The sequence below is a fragment of the Zootoca vivipara genome, chromosome 3 (assembly GCF_965207765.1).
Source record: "Zootoca vivipara chromosome 3, rZooViv2.hap1.1, whole genome shotgun sequence".
In the NCBI taxonomy this organism is placed as follows: Eukaryota; Metazoa; Chordata; class Lepidosauria; order Squamata; family Lacertidae; genus Zootoca; species Zootoca vivipara.
The window spans coordinates 27,579,919-27,603,686 of NC_142586.1; the positions used below are offsets into that span (position 1 = coordinate 27,579,919).

At 44.3% G+C, this 23,768-nt stretch overlaps 1 protein-coding gene across 1 annotated transcript in view; it reads left to right on the forward strand.

The window, feature by feature from the left end:
* The first annotated feature begins 2,524 nt into the window (after positions 1 to 2,524).
* The window catches only part of GREB1 (growth regulating estrogen receptor binding 1), a 92,512-nt gene continuing 71,268 nt past the window's right edge, over positions 2,525 to 23,768 (forward strand). The window contains exons 1-2 of the mRNA XM_088665732.1: positions 2,525 to 2,649; positions 14,996 to 15,116. The gene's annotated coding sequence lies outside the window, so the exon portion shown is untranslated. The remainder of the gene's footprint in view (positions 2,650 to 14,995; positions 15,117 to 23,768) is intronic.

Sequence of the window (23,768 nt, forward strand, 5' to 3'; positions counted from 1 at the left end):
CTTCCCGAGCACTGCACGGGGATTGTGAAATAAAAATCCAAGAAACTGAACTAGCTAACAGCAATACTGCAGCAGATAGAATAACATATTTAAAAATATAACTTTAAAACAACCCTGCAGTAAGTATGTAAGAGTCCAGCAGATTAAAACCAACTAAGATTTCAGCTGAAGGCAAATGTCAAGATCAACAGCAGTCCAACTCACAACCTGGATTAAATTGTCTAGGACTAAACAAGCAAGTGTTTTTACCTAGTGCCAGAAATTCAGCAGTGTAGATACTGGACGTGCTGAAGCCAGGAGGGCATTCCAGAGACAAGAAAGCCACTGCAGAACAGATCCAGTCCTCTCATGTCAGCAGGTGGGGGCCCCATAAGCAGAGCTTGAAGCCCATGCAGGTTTCTATTGAGTTAGGAGTTCCTTGAGGTATACTGGTCCCCAACTACGGTATATAGGATTTTTATAGATCAATGGCACCTGAAAAGGTACTTGGAAACAGATGGGAAGCCAGTAGAACTATTTCAACACCAGTGAGATATCATCCATATAACCCAAGTTTCCCAAAGCCCACTTGATATTTAGTCTTCTAGGGTGGTGCTTCTGTTATGTTACTAGGGCATTCATTTCTGTTCAGGAGGGGTTACAGTTGGTGTATCAGCCTAAGCTAATGAGAAGTGGTTTATACCACTGATACTATTGGCGTGGTCCAAAGTGAAGACCGTACAGAATCTAACAGCTCTTCCACTGCAAACCTGATCCTTAAGGAAGTCTGGGGTGGGGGTGGGGAAAGCAACCCTATCCAGAACAGAACTCTTATCTTCTCAGCCCGAACCCCTGTTGGTCCACAAATAGGAACCCCGTTTTGTTTGGATGAGATCTCAGTTGATTCAGCTAGTTTGTGCCATGGTGCTGTCAGGCAAGGAATGTCCAGTGTGAGGAATTAACTACAGTATACATTGTCAAAAGTCCACTTGCAAGTTAGGGAAAGGCATGTCCATCAGTCCCGCGTCTCTCAGCTACTGCTAGGTGTGCATCCGATGAGACAGTTGCCTCGACAGAGAAGGTTTGTCCCCGCCCTTAGCTTATGTATCTCCATTCACCTGAGCAGGAAAAGACTGCATCTGCGTGTAACTTGCTTCAGCTCCTCCCCTTCAACCCTCTTTTGGTCCTGGGAGAGAGTGGAGCAGGAGAGGTGGGGGCAGGAGCAGGAGGAAGTGTGGAAGCCCTTGACTCTATGCCAGCCTGACCTATCTCTCTATCCTCCTGTACTTGTTTTTCATTCTCCAATCCTTCAGCTTCTCCTGCCTCTGACACTCATCTCCTACCTGTTACAGACTCCCCCAGAGCACAGATCCCTTCAAGTCAGTCTCCATCCCTCTCCTCTTCTCCCAGTGCCCACTTATCAGAATCCAACCACCACTCCTCAGTGTGCAGCCAGTCTCTGACAGTTAAGTTGGAGCCGTAGCCAGAAAACAAGACTTGAACTTACTGGGGAATGGAATAGATTCACAGAACCAGGCTGTTCATCTGTTTCAAGCCAAGCTGACTTTATCCATATGGATTGCATAGGCAAATGGAGTGAGGTCCAGCTGGTGTCCACTGAATGAATGGAATGAGTTTCATCACATGGCACATGTATCTGGTGGTGAATGCCCATGGCTGTATTGGAACAGGAGCACATAGCTGCCAAGTTTTCCCTTTTCTCGCAAGGAAGCCTATTCAGCATAATGGAAAATCCCTTTAAAAAAGGGATAACTTGACAGCTATGCAGGAGCAATCAGTTTGCAGAAGGTGAGTGGTGGGTTAGAAAAGAATCCATCAGTCAATAAAAGATTGCACACACTCGTGTAAGATCTAAAAGTGGTTATGTGAATAAATAAGCCAGGATAGGCATGCCTAGATTGTGGTGTGTGTTGCCCTTCAAGTGGTGGTGCAGAAGAGGCGTGGGCAGACTTTAAGCTTGTGGGATCTACTTTGTTATTTTTTTATTAAAACTACTTCGTTATTTTACTAGGTTCGCCAACTGGAGCCAGGTGCAAGATAGCAGCGCAGCAGGGGAGAGAGCGGTAGTATGCTAAGAAAAGAACAGGGTGCCTGCAAGCACATGCTGCACCCAGGAATTTCTGATCGGTATCGGAACCAGGTATCACAAGGGCTTCCGCACACAAAATCCACTTCTGTCCCCCTCCTCTTGTTCTATTTCCCAGTAGCCTAATTCTTGAGAGTAAGAAACTGTGCCTGTCTGCTGCGTCTCACCCAGAAATCTCCCAGTAGCTCCAGGTCTGCCTCTTGTCCTGTCCACCGGTGCTGTAGAATATGGGGAGACAGAAAGTGAGCGAGCTAGGACCTGCAACTGCAACAGGCAAGAGAGGAGAGGAGACTTTGATGCAGGAGGTCAATGGTGAAAAGTGACTTGAAGCAGGAGGTCAACGAGAGCTGTCTTTCAGGCTATGGATGGGAGGGAGCATGAGAGGAGGAGGAGGAGGAGGAGGAGGAGGAGGAGGAGGAGGGTGGGACAGGGAGAAGAGGGAGGAGACACAGAGCAGCATCCCTATCCTTTTCTTTAGAGCACGCTGCTAGCAGCAAAAGGAGGTGAATGCTTCCCTAATTGTCATTCCTGCCTGCTTCCAAGCAACAAAGGGAGCCTCAGAGGTAAGATTTCTTTTTCTCCCCTCCCACCTTCTCCCCTTTCAGAATTCTTTTCCACTTTGCAAATCTTAAGGAAGGAAAGGAAAAGCAAGTCACTAAGTGGAAGGTAGGAACCACTCAGAATACCCTGGAAGGAGAGAAGGTTGAATTCCATTCCCTTGAACAGAACTGGGGGTGGGTGGGCAGGGAGAGGGAGATAGAGACATGAGCAGAAGCCATGTAAGAAGGGAGGGGGGCGTCCAAGTCAGAAACCAGCATCAAAAGAGGGTAGGGTTAGCATCTGAAGCACTGCCCCAGAGAAAGAAAGAAAAGACCATTGGTATCCAGTGATTTCAGACCCACAGAAGAAAAATGAGTATCTTAGCTGTATGGTAGAACCTTGACTTTTACAGTGGATTTTGTTTGCTCATGTTGTGTTGCCATATATTCAGTGTAAGCTCTTTGGGGCAGAGAGCCAGTGTTTCTGGATGCCTGTGCACATTTATTGTGTGTGTGTGTGTGTGTGTGTGTGTGTGTGTGTGTGTGTGTGTGTAGATCTTATTCTCTGCAACCTAGAAAGAATAAGGGGTGGGGGGAGAGACTGTAAAATGAACTAGACGAACATTTCTTGTCTTACAAAGCGGTCCTTACAGTTTTATTGATGAAATTGAAGTGCGTAATCTGGAGCATGGGGAACCTGGAACATAAATCTGTGTTCCCTTTTGTAATGTTTTTCTTTTTCTTTGAATGAACTGAGTTCTCCTCTCTCAGCCCAGATTCCAACCTGCCCCTACCCCCCTCCTGAAACAAAACTTTAAGGAAATGGTGGGGAAATCAGAACTTCCAAGGTAATTGAGCGCAGTAAAGTGGTAAACGGCTGCTGAGTTTTAGGGAGCAGATTGCGGGAGACCCTGCGCTGAGTAGCTTTGGGTGTAGATAAAGGGGCTGATTCTTTCCACTCCACCCCCCACTTTTGTGTTTTTTTGTTATAAAGGAGAAGGAAATCCACAGCAACTGCTGTTAATGCGTGTGTGTAATTAGTGTCAGATTGGATGTTGGTCTATTTCACTGTCACTCCTTTCCATTCATCTGTGATCAGTCCTAGAATAGGGAAACCACTTAATTTGTGACAAGTCCACACTCTCACACCCAGACTTTTAGGTTTCTTGATTGCATTAATATTAACTGCAGTGTGTAACTGCACTACCCCCTTTGGACTTTTGCGCCCTCCCTCATTTTGATGAAACCAATGGGAGTTTTGAATGCATGTGGGGCAAGAGCAAAATCCTCTATCTTACAACTAAGGCAAAGCACTCTTACTCTTTGTTTACTCAGAGTTAATAGAGGTGGGGGGGGGGTTTCTCTGACACCCTCCCCTGGCTTTAGCTTTTATTTTCCTGACTCCCATTCTAACTTGCTTTACTTAGAATCATGCATATTGTTTTAATGATAAAACAGAGTAAGAAACAGAGAATGGAATAATTTAGGATATCCTTCAACAGTTAACAATGCAGTTTTCTGTTACTTTTCTGATTGTTCCATGAACATAGACAGAAAACACTCACATTGAGAGTAACCTGGTTTGTACAGTCGTTCATTTGTAATACTGCCTTGCAGCCAGGTCAGCTATAAAGGGAGCTCTATTAATGAAGGCTGAATCCTCAGTCTTATTGCCATTGTTCTATTGTTTCAAGGTGCTTGCTTGTAATTATTTATTACACATGATGGTATAAGCCTTATTTTATAAGGGAAGTTGGGCTAAGAGATGCTGACAGATTGAAGCGGAGTATTATGACTAAACAGAGATTTAGATATGTCCGGCCCAAGACTGATAGTAAGCTACTTTGGCTCTCATTGGAAGTGCATTTAGATTGGACATTTTATCATTATTGTTTAAATCCAAATACTTAACTTAACTTAATACTTAACTTAACTGGTTTGTGGAAAAGGCTGCATTCACATTTGCATTTACATTCTTGCATCAGATGGGCACAATTCACTGTTGTTGGTTTCCTGTAAACTCTTATTTTTGTTTTATTATGTGATTATGTATTTAGACATACAGGCTTAAAAAATAAAGTACCTGCAGTTCACTTGATACTTTAAAATACTTTCCCTCATTATTTTTTTTACAATAAGAACCATTTCTACCGTATTAGTGTTTGTGATACTATATGTTCTTTGCTTTTTATGCAATTATGCACTAAGTGGCATTCAGACAGCAGTACCGTGTTCTAAAATGAAGAGAGATGCACTGTAAGAAAAAATACCACCTAAAATTGTAAAAGCAAACGGTAGAATAGAACCTGTCTGAGCCACTTTTTGGTGATTATAAACTCTCAAAGGAAAATCTATTCTCCTGATGGAAAGAAGAGCTAACAGAGAAACATTTCCCTAGTGATGGTTTCTATAACGTAGGTGTAGCAGCAGGAAATGTCCAACTTTGTATCTAGGGATGGGGTGAAATTTGATTCTGAAGCAAGACTTGTGAATCATAGCCATCCTTTGAAATTTGCAAATCTCTGAATTTTGCAATGCCGTTCTCTAGCTAAGAAAGGTGTACAAAAATGTACATGCCAGGGTAAAATGTGCATAAATCAGCATATACTAGTGAAAATTGCATACAAAGATGTGTTATGTTGGAGGGAAATGCTTTGCAAAAATGTGTATATTAGGCAAACATGCAGATATTAGGAGAAATTCACAGCAAAATGCTGATGAATTGTCATGAGGACCTTAAAAGAAGTTGCAAATTGATGTAGAAATGTGGAGAACTGGATCTAAGATTAGAAATTGAGAAACTGAGAAAAACAACGGACAGGTCCACCCATCCATATCTGTGCTGTGCTCAACTAATCTAAGTGACATAAATAAAAAGGGGTGCATAGAGCAAGGTTGTATTCACAGATCTTAAGACCTTTCTATGTTATGTAGGGGCTCAGGGCCGGCTCACTTATGAGGCAAGGTGAGGCTACTGCCTCAGGCAGCAGGATGCACAGGGGCAGCAGATCCTGATGTAGATCTTTTTTCCTCTCTTGTTCCTGGTGTAAGTCTTCACTCACACCTACCTCCCTGGCTGGAGAGGGGACGCCATTTTGTGGTTCACCTCAGCTGCCAAAATGTCTTGGGCCGGCCCTGCAGGGGCTATACTGCAATTCTATGCACACTTATCTGCAGGTGTGTCCTTTTAAGTCAGTGGAACTTATGGTAGAAACAGATGACTACACTGTAAAAGATATTAACCGGCACCTTGAATTAGGCTCACAGGCTAATAGCTGGAAAGTACAGAAGGCTCAGATTTGCAATGATATGCCCATGTTGGTGCTGCCCATTTTAAACTTATTTCCCAAACCACTTGACATATTGAGAGAACTTGGAAATTCTGATGGTTTTCATTATTCCTAAACTAAGAAACCACTTGCTGCCATGCTATTATCCAGACAATGGCTTCAAGAGGCTAGTAAAATTAATGTCCAGTATTGTTACATTTCAAAAGTTGTACTTCTAAAACAGACAAAATACCTTTGAATCTGGGAACCCAATTCACCAGGCCATTTCTCTGTGCAATCCCCATAGTGTGAATGAAAGCTACACAGTGTGTTATTCAGTTGTACAGCTTCAGTTCATTTCAGTGGGGCTCGCATAAGAGAAACTCTGAGTGGATCTTTCCCTTCATTTTTGGTCAGCTATTCAGTTTTCTCCTTAGCATATGACTGGCTTTTCCAGCTTTTCATTAAGGAACATTATTCTGAAAACATGCTTTTTGAATGGTAGTGTAGAATTAATTCTATGCCCTTTCCCACTGATGTGTTCTCAGTTTCTTCCTTGAGATTACAAGCCCCTTCAGACATCCTTTCTATTGGGCATTCATGATTATTTGTGCTCATGGTCTTATGATCTCCTTTTCAAAAGGCTTTGTGCCTGCAAAATTTTTGGAGTGGACTTATGGTGTTTTTAAAATCTTCTAATTTTGGTTCCTCTGTTTCATTTTTGTTGGATTGGTGCTGGTTAAATGTTTAGTTGGGTTTGGCGATTACTTTAATTTGGGCATAACTGCATAATTGTTATTATTGTTATTGGTTTTTATTGATTTATTGGTTTCTTTGTTGCTTGAATAGGATATCTTGTTTTTTAATGTTGGATGTTTTGTTGTGTTTTATATGTTGAAAGCAGCCCAGAGTGGATGGGGAAACCCAGCCAGATGGGCGGGATATAAATTTAAAAAATAATATTATTATTTAGTACATGCCCTGTAACTTCCTACTGAACTCCTATAACCTTTTATACCACAAATGTTCTGGGTTTGTTTTTTGGTCCTGCTTTTACTGCACTATAGTGCAGTAAGTGCCCCTCTAGATGGCAATAATGAGGTAACTTTGTGGAAGCATTGCCGAACAACTATTAAAGCAAAATGGCTTGTGGATGACCCAGTGTAATTCCACCACTGCTCCACCACCACTGGAGTGGCCCTGCTATAGTCTGCTAGTTGATATTCAGCTTCCACTATCAGCGTGGTGTAAAAGAAAGTAAAACAGTGCAATCGGAGCAAAATGAAAGCATATTGACAGTGTGTTGCTAAGATGTAAAGCCTACTTGTTTCAGTGGGACTTCCTTCCAGATCATTGTGTTTAGAATTTCATCCCCTGGTACTTATCTTACACAAGGTTCCTTAAAAAAAAAGTGTGGGGTTGTGTTACAACCCAACTAATCAGGAGACTTGTGACACTTTAAAGACTAGCATATTTATTGTAGCAAGCCTTTTTTTTAAGCGAAAGGGCCTGTTGCATTGGTTGAACTGGACTATGAGGGTGCAAAAGCTTATGCCACAATAATTTTCTTTGTTCTGAAGGTGCCGCAAGATTCTTTGCTTCTTTCGTTCTACAACAGTGGAACCCCTATGATGACTTGTTTCTTCATATGCACAATTGTCCTCAAGATGCCACAAGTCTTTATTTGGTGGGTTTGTTTGCAGCGGATTAAAGTGGTTGCTCTTCAAGAATTTAGTGTGTCGAGAGTATAGAAATACTTCCAAACAAGCAGTGTTGGTGAGATGAGCAAAAACAGTGATTGGGGCTACAACGAAGGGGTTAAAAGAGCTGTCTTCATAGCCTGGGAAGGAAACAGGCAGGAACCCAGGGCTCAGTAATATGTGCTTAATCCTTGGGGCTTAAGTGTGCATAACTTTGCAATGGATTGAAGCCATTGTCTTCAAGAAACTCTAAATCTTTGTCAGCCCAAAGATGTGGAGTGATTTAGTCCAAAGGCTTATAAACTACAGAGAAGCTCTAAAATATGCCCCCTTTCCTTTTGACCTGGAAGAGCATTCTTTCAAACACAAGACTGTGGTTGGCCAGTATTATTTGTACAGGCTGGCATTCAATAAATAGTCAGCTTAAAGTAATGCCAGATCATTGGAGAAATACCCTGTTTCTCATATTTTAAGACATACCCATAAAATAAGCCATAGCAGGATTTTTAAGCATTCAAGGAATATAAGCCATACCCCGAAAATAAGACATAGTGATAGGCGCAGCAGCAATGCCGGCCGCGGCAGGAGGAGGAGGAAAAAAATAAGACATCCCTTTAAAATAAGCCATAGTGTGTTTTTTTGAGGAAAAAATAAATATAAGACGTGTCTTATAATATGAGAAACACGGTACACAGGAATGAAGTAACCATCTGCACAGAGTGGCTGTCTATTCTCAATGCCAGCATATGGTTGAATGGCGACAATACCTTATGATGACCATTGCTGATTGCGTATTCTATCTTTATTTATGTGTACGCAAACTCATAATTGCCCACTTGCTAAGACAGAAGGTGATTTAAGTTAAACTCATGGGAAGCAATGCAGCCAGTTTAAAACTGACTAGGGGGGAAATCTAGTCTGCATGGTTCCAAGATCTGGGAATCTGGAGAAAAGTTCACAGATTGTAGCACTGCTTTGAAGGAGAATGAAGTCCTGAATTTGCAGGCGTAATGTAATGGCTTGTCCACACAGCCCTACAAAGAGCTCCCCCGAACTGCAGTTTTGTTTTCACAATCCTCTACCGGTATAAGCTCTGGAGTGTTATAACCACAGCTTGGGCAGGGCAGGATATCGGGGTGGAATTGCTACGTTGTCATTTTCACTTCCACATTTCACAGGCATATAAATCAGTGTTTCTCAACCATTTTTGGGCCACGGCACACTTGTTCTATGAAAAAAAATCCCGTGGCACACCAACTCCGCGGCACACCAACAGGACCAGTGGTCGAGGAGGATGAGAATTGTAGTCCAAAACATCTGGAGGGCCAAAGTTTGGGGATGCCTGGTTTAGATGGCGAGAGACCAGAAACTTCTTGGAACTGGATGTAGGGAGGCAGTTCCCTGAGGGGAAAATGCTTATGTTTTAAAAACAGTTTTGATAAACCTAAACTTAGCTGGTATTAAAGACCTCAGGGATTAAGTCACATACAGTATATCCAAAAGTAGAAGATACATGCTGGGGGTGTGGAGGTGCAAGAGCAGATATTTGAGAGGGTTTGTGTGAATATTAAAGCCTATTGGGAGATGGCAGAATATAGTTGGACAGTAGGATTTAGTTGGATATAGTTCGGCAGTAAGGGACCCAGGCGGCGCTGTGGGTTAAACCACAGAGTCTAGGGCTTGCTGATCAGAAGGTCGGCGGTTCGAATCCCTGCAACGGGGTGAGCTCCCGTTGCTCGGTCCCAGCTCCTGCCCACCTAGCAGTTCGAAAGCACATCAAAGTGCAAGTAGATAAATAGGGACCGCTCCGGCGGGAAGATAAACGGCGTTTCCGTGCGCTGCTCTGGTTCGCCAGAAGCAGCTTTGTCATGCTGGCCACATGACCCGGAAGCTGTCTGTGGACAAACACCGGCTCCCTCGGCCTATAGAGCGAGTTGAGCGCCCCAACCCCAGAGTCGGACACGACTGGACCTGATGGTCAGGGGCCCCTTTACCTTTACCTAGTTCGGCAGTAGTGATGTGGGTGGTGCTGTGGTCTAAACCACTGAGTCTCTTGGGCTTGGCAATCAGTAGGTTGGCGGTTCAAATCCGTGTGATGGTGGTGAGCTCCCGTTGCTCTGTCCCAGCTCCTGCCAACCTAGCAGTTCAAAAGCACACCAGCATAAGTAGATAAATAGGTACCGCTGTGGCGGGAAGGTAAACTGTGTTTCCATGTGCCCTGGCACTCATCACAGTGTCCCGCTGCACCAGATTTAGTCATGCTGGTCACATGACCTGGAAGGCTGTCTGGAGAAACACCGGCTCCCTTGGCCTGAAAAGCGAGATGAGCACCGCACCCCATAGTCACCTTTGACTGGACCTTTACCTTACTTTTACCTTAGTTGGACAGTATAATTATTTTATACTGTCTAAACCAGAGTGTTTGAAGAGAGAGAGGGGAATCGACTTGCTAAAAGTGGCCAGAATGGTGGTTAACCAAAAATTAGAAGGGTCCTCCATCATTGAGGGATTTGATGATAAAGATTTGAGATGCAGCTGTAGCATACATGCTAAAACTCACAAATATTATTAGAATCAGAGAAGTAGAACAAAAGCTTTATTGAAAAGTGTTCGGCCATCATTTTGTATTGGAACAACAAGGTACAGGATGGAATCAACAATATAAATTATTGGGAGTTCAGTATTATTGGAATGTAAACTGAAATAAGAACCCAATATCAAAATAGCATACACTATTTTGTTTTGTTTGTTTAACAAAGTTACTGTCTTTCTGTTGATTTTGGGCTGTATTCAATGAACTGATTGTACTAGTGGGAGGCAGCACAAAAATTTCCACTTAGAGCCCTCCTCAGATCTGCGCCAGTAGGTCAGGATAAACCCCCAGAACAGCACACAGACAGAGAGAGGAGATCGTTCTGTTGGGCAAACACAAATGCTTGGGCTGATGGAACAATCTCCTAAGCACATTGTTGAATGCAACCCTTTGTATTTTAGGTGTATCGGTGGTGGTGGTAATAATATAATAATAATAATAATAATAATAATAATAATAATAATAATTAAAAGACACAAGTTGGGTGTTTCCCAAGGCTGCCAGAAAGGCATCCGGTGGAGTACCAAGTTGCGGGGAGGTGGTTAGAGAGGGTCTGATCCATGCCCTGCAGATTGCAGATTCTGCAGCAGAGGTCCAATTTTTAATATTTTATAAAAATCGGATACTTGGGTGAGAAAAAAGCCCAGGGTGAGAGGTGTTGCTGAGCCCAGCGGACTTCAGGTGGCCCAGTGAGAGAAATCATAGGAATGACTCAATGGTAGGTTATATGCTTTCCATGCCTAATACTCCAAGGTCAACCCACTCTCTCCAGTTAAATAATTTCAATTAGTAGAGCTTAGAGAGACTTCTGCTTGAACCACTGGAGAGCTGCTATAAACTCATGACCTTGACTTTCTTTCCAGGGTCTTTAATCTCTATGGAAAATGGTTCAGAATTGCTATACTATCCACAATCCAGTTCTAGGAATGGAAATGGACCAGCTTGTTGAAATTTAGCAAAACCATTCTGCTTCTTACAGTTACTTCATGTCCTTTGCTAAAATAAGCAGAACGTCTCCCAGTATTTTAGAACGCCAAACTTGTTACTGTTTGTTATTATGGCATGTATTTTTTTGTGTACTGTTTATACTGTAAGCCACCCGGAGATCTTCAGATTAAGATCTGAAGTATAGAAGTTTAATTATTATTATTAATAATAATAAATTTCAGATGTTACCACATGGGGGTGCATTTGATTAAATTATCGCTGAACAAGGAGAAGAGATTCAATTGTGATGACCTTACCATGCTGAAATCTAAAGTGTGTGTGTGTGTGCTTTATTTATTTATTTAAAATGCTACAGTATAATAATAATAATAAGTAAACTCCACACAGCTTACATAAAAACCCCCAAAATATAACAAATTAACAACACAACCAAACAATTGTGTATTACAAACAAAACTCACTGGTATACAAAAAGAAAAGAAATGTAAAATTAATTAAGAATCCAAGAAAACTTGGGCAAATATATGCCCAAGCTGGAACGTGTCCAGAAGAGGGCAACGAAAATGGTCAAAGGCCTGGAAACGATGCCTTATGAGGAACGGCTTAGGGAGCTGGGTATGTTTAGCCTGGAGAAGAGAAGGTTAAGGGGTGATATGATAGCCATGTTCAAATATATAAAAGGATGTCATATAGAGGAGGGTGAAAGGTTGTTTTCTGCTGCTCCAGAGAAGCGGACACGGAGCAATGGATTCAAACTACAAGAAAGAAGATTCCACCTAAACATTAGGAAGAACTTCCTGACAGTAAGAGCTGTTCGGCAGTGGAATTTGCTACCAAGGAGTGTGGTGGAGTCTCCTTTGGAGGTCTTTAAGCAGAGGCTTGACAGGCATATGTTAAGAATGCTTTGATGGTGTTTCCTGCTCGGCAGGGGGTTGGACTGGATGGCCCTTGTGGTCTCTTCCAACTCTACGATTCTATGATTCTATGCATTTCTAAGAGGCTTTTAGAGGTCATTAGTGTCTCTGCCTTACACATTACCCTAGGAAAGGAGGGCATTCCAGGGGGTGGGTGTTATCACTGAAAAAGGCCTCTTCCCTGTTGTAACTAAGCTACAAGCCACTGGTTGATAAACCACCAGCAGGGCTTCCTAGGAATTTACTTAGACTCATCTTAGTCTGCACCGGAGAAGGCAGCCTGCTACGAGTTGCTGGTATTTAAAACTTTTTTTAAAAAAAATAAAGAACTTTGGAGATGCAAACTTTATGAACTGTAGAGTTACAGCATAACGCCATAAAATGGAATAAATGCAGAACTGAGTAAGTCTTGTCTTCATTGTCCCCCAAAACCATATTAGACCAACGAACAGGATCTCTCATGTTTTTGTTTATTGGAAAAAAAAATGTATACCAACTATGAGATCGGGATTCAGATCAGGACTATTTTATTGGCTAACCATTTCCATCTGTGCTATTTTCCTTACTGAGCATCTCTCCCTCCTAGACCACAGCTGCTGTTTGCTTGAATCTCAGTCTCTCCAGATTCTGGTAATTTGGGTGGAAGGGATGGTGAACTGTTTGTTTATTTATAGCAGGGCCAGGGAATCTGCAGCCTTCCGGATGTTGCTGGACTCCAACTCCCATCATCCCCAGCCAGCATTGCCAGGAATGATGAGAACTATAGTCTAGCAACACCCCTGATTTATAGCTCTTCCTTTTGATAAGAAGCTCAAAGCAGCTTGCATGAGCTGATACCTTTTTAACTATGCGACAACCATGTGAAATAGGTCAGGCTGCATGCTAGTGCCTAGTCCAAGGTCAGCAGAGGAGCCAAGGGGAGATTTGAACTCGGGGTCTCTCTGCTCCAAGTTCAAACACACGCTCCAGCCTCTCAGAGTCAAGGTTAATTGGATCTTCCTCTCCTTTTGTCTGCCCAAGACATCCTTCAGGGAGAGTCTTGAAGAGCCGTAGTCCAGTTCCTCGTCACCTAAGTCTCTTCTCTAGACTAGCTGTGGCCCCCGCCGCACCCTCAGATTTATAAATAGGAGTGGTCAGTTGTCACAGAAGGGAAACCACAACAATGTTTTTGGGACAAACGACTGGAACTCCTTTCAGCCCCCACCTCACGGGTCAGCATGTTGACAGCCTTCCTCCCCAAGGCTATCGCTCCGGTAATTTATCCTCCGGGGATTACACAACAGCTGCAGATATTATTCTCCTCTTTGAGAATCCCCACCCCTATGGGTGAATTAAAGCAGCTGTATGGAGCAATTGGGGAAATGAGTCCCAGGAAGTTAGAATGCGTAATGTGAGTATGGCGGTGGTGGTCTCTCGCGGAGAAGGAAGACGTAATGAATGCATGTGTGTCAGTGAGAAAGAAATCCTGCATAAATTACGTAGAAACTCTTAAATCAAGCACCCACCAATGGTTTTCTATGTGTCCAAAACAGGTTCTCTCCCTGTGCATTTTGAGTCTTGAGGAGTACATTAAAAGAGAATGGCATGATGGGAAAAGTAAAGAAATCATTTGCTGAATAGCTGAATTTGGAAAGAATTTTTGACACGGCTGACAACTCTTCCAATGAGATCTTTGTGAGGGAGAGCAAAGGTCAGGGTATGGGACCCTTTGGGATATCAAAAGGTGCTGGGAAGAATAGCTGGGAGTTGCAGCAGCCCAGAGAGGAGCCCCCTTTTGTTTTCATTGGTCAGTCGCTGAGGATGATGCCTGTGGACATCAAAGCAACAGCGAAACACTGTTATCTAACTCCATCCTTTGCCGCCACCCCCCCCATGTAATTGGCCTCTTTTCGGGGTGGGGGTGGAGGGAGAAGAAACAATGGTGGGGGAAGCTGTGAAAGTATTGTGTGCTCGATACAGAGCAGATAAAGAACATTTCTACCAGCCAGCAAAACTACCTCTGCATTTGTGAAAATATAAGCTGGGGGAACAGTGTACAGTATAGCCTTTGTGGCATTCAGCAATCAGAGTTTTCAGAAAAAGCAAAGGTGCCCTATTTGTAAATGGTTTAGCAGAGGTCTGCACCACACAGCTATATCCCGCACCACTTTGCATTTCAACTATGTATTTATTTTAAACATGTCAGGAATTACAGGACTGATCTGAAGGTAGTTTGGCTCTCGCTCAAGAGCTAACAGCTATTGCAAGCTGCATTTCCTCATACTGTGCTCAACTCCCTTCCCTAAAGCCAAAGAAGCCTCTTTCAGGTCACAGATACAGATGGTGCTGCTCTGACCCAGTGAGATACTAAAGTTGGGTTTGGCCTGGAAATCCTCCGATAGATCTTTCAAGTGGTTGCTTCAAGCACAGTTACTTTTGGCAATGTGATTAATCATGAGTTGCACTTCTCGCTGGCAGCATGGCACCGCAAAATGCAATGTTATGCTAGTTGTTGTCAGTAGGGTAAAAATGATGGGGGGTTCACTACCTTCTGTCCAAAAGATGGCTCATCTCTCATCTCAGCTTTGTGAGGTATTGTAACCAGGTTTTGCCAAACTTTGGAGGGGGGGGAACTTGAGAGAGAGCCATGAGCAGCACCCCAGCTTCCCTCCTCTGGGACACCCTGACCTCATCCACACTCTGCAAGGCAGATAGAAAGATTCACAGCATGTGCACACATGCCAGTAACACACAAACACCTGCATGCTCTTCCTTTCTGTGGGATGTGAGTAAAAGTCAGATCCAGCAAAATTAATTCATCCTATTGATTTTTGCTATTGGGTCTCCCCAAACCACCATCCATTCAAGCTTACATTGGTAGACAGCACACAGTAGATCTGGTACTTGCCAGCAGCACCACAAAATCCTTAACCTCATGGATCCTCGTGGTTTTGTTGTTTTACATAGGATAACAACCAAAGCACCAACAAATTGCAGAACATATCTGTGGACTGATGATTTCGTGGCGGATTTGATGGAGTCCCTTGTAAAAATAAGGAGGATCTATAAAGAACAGTTCCATGTTCAGGTATGAAAAGTTGCTAACTTTGGTATTCTGGTGACAACGATTTCGTCTTTGTTGCCTTTCATTATATGGGATGGATTTGAAATACAGTATCGTACTTTGCAAAAAACAAAACAAAACCCAAACCTGCAGTGTAAAACTGCAGTTCATTCACCATGAATGAATAGTTAATCATTAAAGATAAACGTAAGGCACTTAATCTTCAGTGTAGCCTCAAATTAGGCTCAAACTATAGCAGGTCGGCACTTATTCATGGAATGATTTTCTTTTGGCGCCTGTAATCACCCCCTTCAGACTGTATTTTCTTGCTGTGTTCGATACTAGAACTCTCTGGCCAGTTCTGCTGCTAATGGACAACACAAGGTGCTGAGCTGTCGTGGTCTGTGAGGCAACAAGTTGTGCTGTACATGCTGTCTCTCCAGAATGCTGTTTCGTTCTTTCCTCTGTTTATGTAATTTTTGTCCTCTCTCTCTCTCGCTCTCTCGCTCTCTCCCCCTGTTTAAAGCTCATTTCTTATACCCATGAGGCTGTTCTTCCCTAACATGTCTCTCGGTTGCTAAAAAGGCTTTCCTAGGAAGCAGCAGTGAACTTGGAGGACTTTTAGTGGATTTGTTGCTTAATTAATGAAGAGAGGTTCTGGCCTTGGGGCCTCTGGTTATTTTAAGAACCCAAGAGCGTAACTAAGGTTACATTTAACACCAAGCATTTTAATCATTATGGCACCATTTTCAAAAGTCACGGCTTCCCCCAGAACGTTCTGGAAACCCCTATTCCCCTCCTAGAACTACAATTCCCAGAGTGATTTAGCAATCCCTTATCACAGGGAACTTTGGGAATGGCAGCTCTATGAGGGGAATGGAGGGGGTCTCCTAGCAACTCTCAGCACCCATATTGGCAGCCTTGTATTGGGAAATTTTTTATGTCTGATGTTTTACAATTTTTTATATATGCTGTAAGCCACCCAGAGTAGCTGGGGAAACCCAGCCAGGTGGGTAGCGCATAAATAATAAAAGTATTACTACTACTACTACTACAGCTCCCATAATTATTTGGGGAGAAAGTCATGACCGTTTAAAGTGGTATCACAGTGCTTTAAACACATGTTGTGAATGTTTTCTCCTGCTCTCGAGGATAGGACTTGAACCATTGGCTTCAAGTTACGAGAAAGGAGATTCTGACTAAATATCAGGGGAAACTTTCTGACAGTAAGAGCTGTTTGACAGTGGAACAGTCTCCCTCAGGAGGTTGCGGACTCTCCTTCCTTGCAGGTTTTAAAGCAGAGGTTGGATGGCCATCTGTCAGGGATGCTTTAGCTGAGATTCCTGCATTCCAGGGGGTTGGACTAGATGTTCCTTGGGGTCCTTTCCAACTCTATAATTCTATGATTAATATGTGGCCTAAGACAATAGACACTTTGGGTAGGCAGAACATAAAGAAAAAGCAACCTCCAGCATGTTGCTTAGGGCTCAGGGAACACAATGGCTGCTTACCGACCTTCCTGGTGAGTGGCAGTCAGGCCCATAGCTGCCAAGTTTTCCCTTTTCTCACAAGGAAGCCTATTGAGCATAAGGGAAAATCCCTTTAAAAAAGGGATAACTTGGCAGCTATGGTCAGGCCTCCTGGACGCGCTGTGCCATCTTTGATTGTTCCCCATCCCCCTCAGCTCACAGGTTCCCGCCAAACCCATCCATTCAAATTGGCCAATCCGTGGCGGCCGGGGGGGGAGGGGGAGGCATGGCGAGCAGGTCCTCCCGCCATCTTTTTAGCCTGGCCGGCTCCTGAGCCCAGCATCCAGTCGGCTGGGAGCATACAATTCAAGTAGTTAGTCCCAGTCCCTTGCCAGACTGTGCGTAGTTCATTCAACGTGCTGTGCTGTTCACACATTTTCACCCATGGCTGCCACACTATACAAAAGCTGGCTAACCTCTTAGTGGTACATGTGGAATGTTAAACCATCACAATCACCTCAAACCTTTAAATCAGGGCTGTCACCCAACTGAAGTACTTCTGGTTCACTGGTGGCTGGTGAGAGAACTATGCACTCCAAGTCCCACCAGCCTCATCCGGTTTCCCACCACTGTCTCAATTCATTAACCATATGGATTTGATGAAGTTAGCCAATTGTGTTTGTGAGTGGAAACAATAGCTCAGAGGAAAACAGCATGCTTTCTTTTGTTTTCACAACACGAGCAAGCCATCCTTTCTTTTTAAAAAGTATGTACTGTACTTACCTAGGAGTAAGATCCACTGAATGAAGCGGGACTTACTTCTGAGTAAGCACACATACAATTCTGCTGTAAAATTTCCATCTCTGTTTTGTTTAGAAGAGATGCTGCACATAAATTAAAATGGACATGTTGGTGCTTCGATTAATTAAAATTAGCATGTTGCTGCCTGCTGCTGCAGCTTCAGAACCTTAAAATTCACATTGAATGTAATTGCTAGGAGTGCCTGTTGGGCTAGGGGGTGGTTTTGTCCAGTGGAGAGATATAGGAGGCTTGGATGCAGGAGAATTGGTATCAAATCTCAATCTTGGGCTCCTTTCTGGCTTTGGGCAAATTGCAGATTCTCTTTCAGCCTTAGTTATGTAACTGCATATCCTATTACAGGGGTCCCCAAACAGTTCCATTGACCACCAGTAGTTTGTAAACTTCATGTGATCCACAACATGTCTGTGGATTTGACGCTGGAGGTACCGTGTTTCCCCTTTTTTAAGACACCGTCTTATAACTTTTTTTCCTCAAAAAAACACACGGTGGCTTATTTTCAGGGGGTGTCTTTTTTTTTAAGTGCTGGTACAACTGGGTCCCACTGGCTCAGGACACTCGGTGCTCTCTTCCGCGCACATTATAAACACCACACTCTAGCCTACTGTGCTATCCAGGTTTTACTGTCAACCAGGCTGGCAGCAGCTCTCCAGAATTTCAAACTTGGGGGTACCTGGGGGTTAAACCTGGGATCCTTCTGCTCCCTGGGCTCTCTCACGCCGGCCGAGGAATGAGGAGGGAGGCCGTGACCCGTCCCGCTCTGAGATGCTTGTGAGGGAAGCGCGAGGGGGACGAGGCTTGGGCCCATGCCCCTGGCGCGCGCGCGCGCGGCTGAATGACGAGCCGAAGCGGAACCTTTTCTCTGTGGGGGGGGAGACGCGCGCGCGCAAACACACACACACACACACACACACACTGAGAGAGAGACACGCACAGGGAGAGAAAGAAAGAGACGCGCGCACACACACACACACACAGAGAGACGCACGGGGGAGAGAGAGAAAGAGACGTGCACACACACACAGAGAGAGAGAGACGGACGCACAGGGAGAGAAAGAAAGAGACGCGCGCGCACACACACACACACAGAGACGCACGGGGGAGAGAGAGAAAGAGACACGAGCACACACACACAGAGAGAGACGGACGCACAGGGAGAGAAAGAAAGAGACGCGCGCGCACACACACACACACAGAGACGCACGGGGGAGAGAGAGATAGAGACGCGCGCGCACACACACACACACAGAGACGGATGCACGGGGAGAGAAAGAAAGAGACGCGCACAAACACACACACAGAGAGAGAGACGCACGGGGGAGAGAGAGAGAGACGCGCGCGCACACGCACACACAGAGAGAGACGGACGCACAGGGAGAGAAAGAAAGAGACGCGCGCACACACAGAGAGCGTGCGGCTGCAGCACACACAGAGAGCGTGCGGCTGCAGCGCTCACGAAGCAGCGCTGCACTTAGGGGAAGATGGCCAGGGAGGGGGGCTGCGGGGTCAAGGCAACGCGTGAAAGGGAGGGATGGCGAGGAAGAAGTGGGGAGTGAAGTGATCGGGGCTTTAACATGCCCGCACGCGCAAAAGGGAGGCTCGGAATGTGGAGATCGGTTCTGGCTGCTTCTCTTAAAGTGCCGCAAGTAACGAGCCTCTCTCTCTTTCCTCCTGCCGCTCGTGCCCTTGGTGCTTCGTGCGGCGCTGCTTCACGCTTTGTCAGCGCTGCAGCCGCCACCGCTTCTGGGCACCCACCCGACCCCGCAGGCTTCCTCCTCCTGCCGCGGCCGGCATTGCAGGAGCTGGGTCCTGCTGGCTGGTGCTCCGTGCGGCACTGCTGCACGCTTTATTGGCACTAAAGCAGCCACCGCCGCTTCCGGGCACTGACCCGACCCGGCAGGCTTCCTCCTCCTGTCGCGGCCGGCATGCTGGGTCCTGCTAGCTGGTGCGGAAGTATGGCTTATTTTCGGGGTATGTCTTATAGCTCTCAAATGGTTAAAAACCCTGCCATGGCTTACTTTCTGACTACGTATTAAAAAAGGGGAAACACGGTAGGGTTGCCAGACTCAATAGAGGACAGGACATCTGTGCCTTTAATTGCCCTGCTCTCTTTTGAGTCTGGAAACCTTAAAGAGAAACCAGCAGACCCTTTGCTTGGAAATTAAACAAAGGGTCTGCTGGTTTCAGACCTCTGGCTTATTAATATTCCATAGCCTTTTGAATGTATCTGTGGGAAGGGTCTTGTTTTGCTGTTTTGTTTTACTTATTTACTTTTTTTTATTAAATTAATCTTTATTGGTTTAAAATCAACACGTACACATGCAACAAAAGCTTGAAAAAAGAAACAAAAGAAACAAAAGAAGCACAATACATCTCTTACAAAACAACAACAACAAAACAAAACCAATAGAACAATACATCACAAATTCACAAAAATGTTTCAATAAACTTTATCCTTATTAACTCTTGTTTGACTTCATTATACCTTAATCAGTTCTGGGAGTTATTCAAAGCATTCTAAAGTTTTTATATGAGGGACACTGTTCTTTTAAATATTGTCTATAGATTTCCCAATCCCTTTTGCATTTTTGGGTTGAACGATCTCTGATCTTTTCCGTCATAGTTCCATGTATTCAAGCATTTTTACTTGCAATTCCTCTTTTGATGGAATTTTATCTCCTTTCCATCCCTTGGCAATCAGCATCCTCGCCATAGCTGCCAAGTTTTCCCTTTTCTCGCGAGGAAGCCTATTCAGCATAAGGGAAAATCCCTTTAAAAAAGGGATAACTTGGCAGCTATGATCCTCGCTGCTGTGGCATCCAAAAAGATCCTTCTTTTCTCCCTTGGGATGTCTGGTGCCATTATGCCTAAAAGCAGGCATCCCCAAACTGTGGCCCTCCAGATGTTTTGGCCTACAACTCCCATGACCCCTAGCTAACAGGACCAGTGGTCAGGGATGATGGGAATTGTAGTCCAAAACATCTGGAGAGCCACAGTTTGGGGGTGCCTGCCTAATAGGAAGGCTTCAGGTTTTTTTTAAATTAAACTTTATTTTGAACAGTTTTTTTTAATTCATTGTGTATAAGTTCCCAAAAGCTCTTGATTTTTTTGCAACCCCACCCCCCTGTATTTTATTCTGTGAACTGCCCAGAGATCTTCCAATGAAGGGTGGCATATAAACATAGCTGCCAAGTTTTCGCTTTTCTCGCGAGGAAGCCTATTCAGCATAAGGGAAAATCCCTGTAAAAAAGGGATAACTTGGCAGCTATGCATATAAATCTATTACTGTAAATAAAATAAATTATTTTCAAGTGGTCCTTGTGGAGGTGGGGGAAGTTTGGGAACTCTGGTTCCAAGTACAGGGACAGAATAACATGCAGTACAGTCTGCCATGATCATGCATAATAAAATAAGGGCTGTGGCCTCACTTTTAGAGCCTTTGGCACATGCTGGTGAGAGAGTCCAGTCCTTCCTAAACTACCCTCTTAACCTCTCCCCTCAAGTTATTCTCTGCAGCCAAACTTACTTTTGAGGAGAAAAGGGACTCGGTGAGAGCAGACTGCAAGAAGGGTAGCCATAGGAAGGGGAATATATATATATATATATATATATATATATATATATATATATATATATATATATATATAATTTTATAAAAAGAAAGGAATAACATCCATCTAACTGTACATTGTTATAACATCCATATTCAAAAATAGAAAAATTAAAAAAAACCAACAACAACATATACATTCCATTTTTTCTCATTTTAGTAGGGGTCTTCCCCGGGTCCCTCTTCTAACAGGTTCATTGCATATCATTCTTGGCACATTCTATTTCTTATTATCCAAATCTAATTACAATGTCCTTTTCTCAATTTTGCAACTCATTATAATTTTTGCAACTCATTATAATAAGATTTAGCGAACCCCATCTGTGTGCCCCATAGCTGCCAAGTTTTCCCTTTTCTCGCGAGGAAGCCTATTCAGCATAATGGAATTTCCCTTAAAAAAGGGATAACTTGGCAGCTATGGTGTGCCCTTTTGGCTCTAAAATTAGGTTATACCCAGTGCTATTTTTCTATAAAAAAGAGATGTTTCTGGTGGGTTCCGGCTGGAAAAACCCCACCCTGCTTTATATGTGATCTGGGCACATCAGCTGCTGTCATGTCTAAATTTGCCCTTAGCTCAGTCTCACACTTGGTGGGTGGCCTTAGGCTAGCCAGTAACCTGCCGCCCATCCTGACTCTCACACAATTTACCCTTACAGCAAGAGTCAAACTTATTTTCCAGGGTCATTATAAAAGATTGCTATCTATGTGAAACACAGCATTGATATAGAGCTTTTTTCTCCCCCCTCCAGGGCATTATTTAGGGATGAGACATTTTGTGGGTTAACAATTTTTTTTGCTTTGAATGGTTTTTGTGTGTGCATTCATCAGAAGTTTTAATAAATAGGTTGGCAACCTCAGGCATACCTCAAAACCCACAGCCAGTTTTCTAAGCCATTACAGGTCAAGGAGTCCTTTCCACAAACAGAACAGTATGTCCTTTACCATTTTTACAAAAATATATTTATCCTGTGGCGCTATTGGTTGATATTTTCCTCCCCCCTACCCCCAAGTTTAAATCTTATTTCTTTCTGTTCTTTTTTTGGGGGGGGGAGGGGATGATTCAGGGTGGAGAAGGAATCACGAGGCCTCTCAACCACTTGGGCTTTATGTAGTATCCTGGGGCACTAGGCTCTACAACTGTAGCTGTGTATGCCCTACCTCCCTAGAAGATGGTCTCGCCCCCTGTATCCTGTTGTGGCATGACCAAGAATGTCACACATGTGCTAACTTTCTACCACAAAGCCACACACACATCCCAACAGAGAGAGGGAGAGAATCTCAGCGACCTCTCATGACTACGGAAGGGTGTTGTTCTGGAGAAAGGAACGTTTAGTCCCATCTTGTTCCACAGTTGGGGTCCAGGGCCAGAAGCTACAACAGATACAAAACTTGCTTGTATGTTGCGTGGACAGGCGGAGTCCCCCAAACCCCCCGCCGACCCCCTGAGCGGAATAACGACACAAGACAACATGCTATGGGATTCAAATTGGCCACAAATTTATTAAGATTCAGATCTAGGGAGACCTTGGTTCAGGCATTGGGCATTATCCTTCCCAGTCCCCAGCCATGGTTCTGGGAGGCTTCGGGGTTATCTACATGTATGAGGGTTGGGGCTGGCTCTGGAGAACATATGTTCAAGCAGAGAGAGCCCGCCCCCTGTTCGCCGCCGCTGGAAGGGGGAAGTGATGACACCTATTGGCATGGTCAAGGCTTCCCCCAATACCCCGCTCTTGTTGCCGCAAAGGGGATGAGGTCTCTGCCTCAGACCCCTCCCTCTAGGAAAAATTGCCAAAGAATTCCGCCCAAGGCCTGACACCGCCAAAATTGTGACGTATTGCTACCGGAAAGGCGAAAATTCCTTTCCGACCCTTCAACAGCAGCCTTGACGTAGCAGCGCCTGTGAACCTGTAGACTGAGAAAAGGTTAACCTGCAAAAGGACTTGAATGAGGGTGTGGAGGGTGGGAGAAGCTCTGGAACCAACTGGTGCTTGGAGGTAAGATTCACATTATCTTGTGTGAGCCGGACAGTCCCTCCCCTTACCTGGCCATCCCCTGGCAACACCTTCCCAGGCAGGATTGGACTCTAGGCTTGGGTAGGCGGAGACCCCTGGCATCTTACCTGGGAAGGCGATGCCAGCCCCAAACTACCAGGGAGTCGCCTCTGGGACCAGGGGGCTGCGCGCGACCACGCAAAAGTCGTCCCCCATTTATGTGTGGAGCGGTCATTATGTATGTCAGAAAAACCGGCATTTAAGCAGATGCACTATGTGTCACACTTGGAAAGCAAAATGACCGAGTGTTAGGCCTACTTGCTTGGTGGTTCTTCTTATAAGAGAATTAAACAGATTCACAAAGGATAAGTCTGTCAGTGGTTGTGTTCTTCCTACACGGTTGGGAATTGTCAGTGCTGAGGCATTCCCGCTTGTGGGCTTCCCATGGCCACCTGGCTGGAGTTGTGAGGTAAAATTCAACTTCCTCACTGCCCACTGTGAGAATAGGATGCTGGATTGACCCAGCAGACTTTTATCTTCTTATGGTATTGTGCTGATTTGAAAGGAGGAATTGTGACACTAAATTTCGCTTCACCGAAAGGCTGGACTTTTAGTGATGTTTTTTTCTTAAAAAAAGCAATGGGGAGAATGCATTGTAAAGTGTGGGGTAATTCTTGCTTCGGTGCAGTGTCATCTAAACTCCCCACATACATTGACAAAGAAATGTGTGTGTTGCAGGGCGTGTGGGGAAGCAGGGAAAAAACTAGGGAAGGAACATAAGTAACTA